Source organism: Scylla paramamosain, chromosome 33, assembly GCF_035594125.1.
Source record: "Scylla paramamosain isolate STU-SP2022 chromosome 33, ASM3559412v1, whole genome shotgun sequence".
Classification (NCBI taxonomy): domain Eukaryota; kingdom Metazoa; phylum Arthropoda; class Malacostraca; order Decapoda; family Portunidae; genus Scylla; species Scylla paramamosain.
The window spans coordinates 12,152,673-12,159,672 of record NC_087183.1 but is presented as its reverse complement, the minus strand read 5'-3'; positions in this window follow the sequence as shown (position 1 = coordinate 12,159,672).

Here is a 7,000-nt window from a genome sequence, read left to right as displayed (position 1 = left end):
TTTCCGTCAGTTTCTCGTGGCTTTTCATGCTTTACATATTTGTTTTTAGCCATTTGTACTGTTATAGTCGCTCTCTGTCAACATTCACATAAGCTAAGAAAATATTTGGATTGACATAGAAAAGAGAGTGTGAGATAGACTTTTTCTCTTCTCAGTTGCCGAAATATATTAAGAGATTTGTACAAAAGTGTATCTTAAATGTTGCAGGTGATTATGGAAGATAGTTTGGCATTAAAAGTGTTAATCTTAAATGTTTGCATACGTAGTCCTTTCTCAGTCCAGGTATCCAGTAATGGTCGGAGAAAATGTTTCATGCTTATAATGTAGATTAACATGTTCTTGTCATCAGTGCTCTTCAAATGTCTTTTTTTTTTTTTCAGCTTGTGTTTGTATAGTTTTCCTTTCTTAGTCCCAACACTCACTTCCACACGTGAGAGTAAAAACAGAGTGGTTCTAAATCAACAGGTTCTTCTTCTCTTCAGTACTCTGTAAGCGCCTTTAATGAATGTGTTTTGCAGGTTGTGTTTATTCAGCCTTCTTTTCTTGGCCCGAGCACAAACTTTCCAGGGTAGGACTATAAACTTAGGCGTCTTATATCAACAGATACTTGTCTTCAGCCTTCCAAGTAATTTCTTTATTGTGTTGTTCATAAGGTAAGTTTGAATTGTCTATTTCCCAATCTAGGTGTACACATCAGGCAGGAGAAACACCGGATGGTTCCAGATTAACTTAATGGACGTAATTACTTTACTGTATTCTTCATAAGATAAGTTTGAATTGTCTTTATTTCCCAATCCAAGTGTACACATCAGGCAGGAGTAAACACCGGATGGCTCCAGATTAACTTAATGGGCTTGACTAATCTGAGAGTCCCTTCATAGCACACTCACCGGCCGCACGCCCCTGTGTGCGTAGTTCCTCACGTTAAGGAGTGCACCATCACCCTCGTGCGCGGTGGTAAGGGTGCACTTCAAGGGTTTTCAAGCGTCCTCCCCGATCACTTCTCCCTTCATTGACATACTGCTCTTATCCTCATGCTTCCATTCTTCCTTTGGTCTCCGAGCCGCGAAATGCTCTCACATCCTCCTCACTTCCTTCCCTCTCCTCTTACCGCGTCATCTTCTTAACTTTCTGAGGACGTTTAAACAGAAGGTTGCGGCTGCCACTTGTGCTCCGCCTTGGTGAGCGTGCGGCTGAGGACGCATGCAAACATTCCCTTTAATGAGATTCCACGAAGTAAAGAAAAGTCTCGCAAACTTCAAATGGACCGTCGCTGTAACAATTACACATTTCTGTACTGATGTACGAAGCTGCATATACTCGTACACAAGTTGCATGCGAGACTGAAACACTCCTGGAACAAAATATATGTATGTACCACCAAAAATCACACGTTGAGTTATAAAAAGTATAAACGCATCAGCAGCTTCAAGAAATGTAAACTGGATAACATTGCAGAACGTGTCCGGAGCAAAGACGACCTGGTAGAGATTAATTAACTGGAGCGATACCTACTTGATATAGGGCCTTCCAGTGTGTGTGTGTGTATGTGTGTGTGTGTGTGTGTGTGTGTGTGTGTGTGTGTGTGTGTGTGTGTGTGTGTGTGTGTCCGCGCGCGCTGCACCAGCCGCACCTCTGCATTCACCAGCGACATAGGCAGTTAATGAGTCGCCTCAGGTGAACTTCTCGATGCCTTTGTGCGTCCGTCCACACGCTAATTAGTCCGCAAATTGGAAGACACGTTCACTACGCTATTCACGCAATGTCTTGGAATAAACAGTCACACACACACACACACACACACACACACACACACACACACACACACACACACACACATACACACACAAACGAATCCTCACAAACTGTTTTCTTTACTCTTTTTCCGCTCTAACGCTACGCATCTATGAGTGAGAATCCATAATAAAATACCGGTTTAGTTTTGCAGCAGCGGAGTGAGCGGATCAAAAAGTACTCAGCAACCTGTACTCTTAACAAGCACCCGCCCCCCATTATTCCGTCTCCCTTCCTCCCCCAGCAATCCCCATCGCCTTTAATCCTCCCCCTCCGTAAACCCTCCCCTTCTTACTGCTTGTCCCGTATAGATTCTGTAGTATTCCACATCTACCACAACCTATTTTACCGATAAATTCCCACTTTCGTCTTCCTTATCATCTCATCTTCTCATTTTCCCAACCAAGCTCTCCCCTCGCATTTCTCACTGTCTCTCACTTTCAAACGTTCTCTCTCTCTCTCTCTCTCTCTCCTCTCTCTCTCTCTCTCTCTCTCTCTCTCTCTCTCTCTCTCTCTCTCCCGATATGCACAGGACAACCTCAGTGCAGGAAACTTTAAGCGAAGTGCAGCCCCTACTAGATTTCTACCTGGGAGAGCCTCTTGCCGGCGCAGGTGTTGCAGGTAAAGCAATTAACGCAGTAATGAGTCAGCAGGGAGAGGAGGTACTGCCACAAACGGGGGAATAAATGCAAAGGGTCACGCAAGAAATACAAAGAAGCAGAAATAATATAACAGCGTATTTTTTATTTTATTTATTTTTTTTTTCACGAGGTTTACCTATGTATAAACCTTTAATGAAAAGTGCACACGTAAATATACTACATTTTAGCAGGCGAGGGCAGGGAGAGTGAGAGACGCGTGGGAGGGTAGGCAAGGGAAGTGGGTGGTTATGTGAACGAGATTTTACTGAATGAAGGAAATGTGTATTGATTAAAGAGATTGTACGTATTGCATCCATAATAAAAATAGAGGATGAAATGGTGATGATGCTGATGATGATGATTACAGTGATTTTTTTTTTTTTTTAGGAGCGGAAGAAGTGTAAATTACAAAGAGAATGTAAAAGTGCTTAATTATAGAACTAGGTGATAAAAGGATAGTAATGATGATGATGATGATGATGATGATGATGATGATAATAACGGGTTTCAATTTCATCTCCACGACATTATAATAAAAGATGATAATGACGTGTCTCATACTAAAAAAAATATAAAAAATACAGATAAAAATAATAATGCTAAGGATAATAACGTGCTGCCTACTTATCTCGACTAAATTAAAGACTATTTTTCACCACCACCTATTTAAATATACACAACAGCAACAACAACAACAACAACAACAACAACAACAACAACAGAAATAAAAGCAGAGCCAGTTATGCTTCGCGCCTCAAATTGATGAACCCCTAATCTACTTTCTGGCTGAAGCCCAATGAACAGATGACTGAAATTAATGGCTGGCTTCATCATTTGGTCGGAAAATACAACGTGTTAAAAAAATATATTACTTGTTAAAAAAGTCATAATGCGTTAAATATTTAAACACCAATGTTGATGTTAATGATGACGTGTGATGTTTTGTGTCCTGTGATGGCAGAGAGAGAGAGAGAGAGAGAGAGAGAGAGAGAGAGAGAGAGAGAGAGAGAGAGAGAGAGAGAGAGAGAGAGAGAGAGAGAAACAATCCACACCATCAATCTGGAAATCATGCACGCTACATACGGCACACAAACACACACATACAAACACACACACACACACACACACACACACACACACACACACACACACATGGAGGCGGGCGAGGCAACAGAATGGCTGGCAATAACACCCCAACGCTCCCTGGCAATGGCTATCGAAAGAGCAAATTTACCACAGGTCAGGACAAATTAATCCAGAGTCGCCAATAGTTGGTCCCTCCCTGCGAGCCTTCCACGGCGCCGCCACCCGCTACTCCATTACTGCCTTCCAATTATTTCAAACCTTACCTGTGCTCTTAGTATTGTTTCACATCATCATTCGTTATTTGTGTTTCTTTTTCTTGGTTTCTTTTATCCGTGATTCTTTATTTTATTTATTTATTTATTGTTTTGCAGAGTTTGTTACTAACTTCAAATTATTTCAAACCTTATTCATGCTTTTATTGTGGTTCTTGTTTTATGTCTTCTTTCTTGACTTTTGTTACTTTTCCTTGTTTTTTTTTTATCCGTTTTTTTTTTTTTTTTTTCAGAGTTCGTTAGTAACTTCAAATTATTTCAAACGTTATTTACGCTTTATATTGTTGTTGTGTTATGCCATTTCTTCTTTATTTGAGTTTCTTTTCCTTCGTTACATTTATTCATTTTTAAAATTTTTTTACCTTATTTTTTGGCAGAATTCGTTACTAAATTCTAATTATCTGAAACCTTATTTTGTTCTTTTTATTGTTATTGTTTTATGTCATTCTCCGTTATTTGTTTTTCTTCTTTCGTTACTTTTTTTCAAATTCGTTGCTAAATTCAAATGATTTCACACCTTATCTATTCTTTTAGCGTTGTTTTATGTCATTCTTTATTGTTTGTGTATTTATTCTCCTTTGTTTCTTTTATGTTGGCTGTCTTTTGTTACGATCTGTTATTCTCTTCGTTCACTTTTGAGGACTTAATTACCGCTTCCAATTATTTGAAGTCTTATCTATGCACTTATTATTGTTGTTTTATGCCATTCTTCGTTATTTGCGTGTTTATTCCCCTTTACTTCTTTTTATTCGTGTTGGTTTTATTACGATCTACTTCACTATTTCTTCTTTATTAGTTTGTTTTTGCAGTTCATTACTAACTCCTGATTATTTGTAACCTTACTTACGTTTTACTTTGTTACTTGTTATCTACTATATTTCTCCTTCGTTTTCTTTCTGTCCTGCATACTTCATTCCTCTTCATATTCTGTTCATTGCATTACCATCTTTCAGCTATTTCAAACCTTACCGATGTTCTATCATGATTCTACATTATGATAGATTGTATATATATATATATATATATATATATATATATATATATATATATATATATATATATATATATATATATATATATATATATATATATAAGTTCATTTTCTTTTGCTATTGTTATCATTATTACCATTTTATCATTTATATACTTAATTTGTATGTACAACGCCTCTCGCTCCCCTTTTGTTTTCGATCACTCCATAGGTGGCATCACGCGTGCCCCCGACAGTCAGTGGCTGGCCTCTGGCAGTTTGTTATTATACTGGGAGATATTTTATACAGTGTTTGCTGTTATCCCTGGATTAGGACATTACCACATGTGCTAGCTCAACCCCCTGGCACAAAATTGTTATTATTCTTTCTCTGCGTTTCGTTAATTTGTTTTGTCTTTAATTATGAAAATCACCATAATTCTACTCATTGCATCCCTTAATCATATTATTTTGCTCTCGCAACGTTATTAATATTCCACAATCGATGTTTTATCATCATCAATTACCTTATTATATATATATATATATATATATATATATATATATATATATATATATATATATATATATATATATATATATATATATATATATATATATATATATATATATATATATATATATTTTTATTTCTTTTTTGCTTTATGCATTAATTTTGAGTTCATCACAAACTTTCTAATGTACCAATCTTTTTTTTACATATTTTGTTCTTCTACATTATTGTGTTTTTTTCTTCTTTGCTATTTTACTTAGAAGAATTTAAACATTATTTTACTTATAAGAATTTAAACATATCACGTTTTATCATTTCTCTTTCCTTTCCAATCATGCAAGACTTTACCTACACGTAAAACTATTCTCCTTTGTTTATTTCTTCTTTCGTTATTTTTTTTTTATTTATGACCAAACTCCATATTCTCTCTTCTCTGTCTCTCCCTTTCTCTCACTTTCTCTCACTTTTTTGTTGTCATTTTATTCCACAGCTTCGCGTGTTACAGTATTTGTGTTTTTTTTTCCCCTTTGAGGGAGAGAGAGAACGTATTTTCTTCTTTTATTTATTTATTCCATAGCTTTAGTTTTCATATCCTTTTTTTCCACACACACACACACAGTTTTATGTATGAGTATTATTTTTTTGCCTTCCCTTCTATTCATTCCATATCTTTGCATTTTTACTCTTCACTTTTTTTCCTTCCATCCTCTAGTGAAATGGGTCTCCACTTTCTCTCTTTTTTCATTCAGTATAGTATATATATTTCGTAAGTCAACCCAGTTCCCGTTTTCTATTGTGCATGGACGCCTATCAAAACATGACGGAAAGAATAAATCATTGGATTTGTTTTATTTGATTCTGTAAGTAAAAGAAAAAATGCAGAATATACAAAGCATAATTATCTGAGCGTTTGAAATAGAGAAAAGAAAAAAAAATGGAAACAGGAGGAAGAATAAAGAATTACAAAAAAAAGTAAGATATGAAAGGTCAGGACGAGAAAGTGACGAGAGAAGTGAAAGAAAAAAAAACATTAAAGAAAAAAAAACTAGAGAATTGTGATGAAACAGAGGAACCGGGGAAAAAAAAATAGAAGCAACAAAAAATCAATCGGAAAAAAAAATTGTGATGAAACACGAACAGAAAGCAAAAATAAAAGGAAACATTATAAAGACTGCAATAAAGGCAATCGGATTAGATGGAGTCTGCACCTGTCATACCAGATACATTGAGTAAATGGAAAGAAAACAAATGAATAACAAAGGGAATAAGGAGACTTGCTATGAAAAAAAGAGAAAAGAATGAGTGGACAATACCATTCACTGACAAAAGATTACACACACACACACACACACACACACACACACACACACCTGAGCATAATGGCAAACCTGTTCTGGAAACTTTACACTCTGATATGGATTGGCGTGACGTGAGAGAAATGACGACGCGAAGAAGACCTTAATTTTTTTCTTTTCTATCTTTTCGTTCATTTCTTTCAAGTAACAACCTGAATCCCACGTTAATTAATCCCGAAATGTGAAGTATTCTTGTCCCATTTTCCTTCGTCTTCTTCCCTGCGGGTGGGAGGGATAACTAATTTAATTTCTTTTTGTTGAGAGAAAACGGGAGTTGTGAGTTCTTCGGGTCTCAATTTGCAGGCAAGTAATATTTTTGGTCCGCGCCACTGATGGGAAGGGAAGGTAGGCAGTAAGGAGAAGGGAAT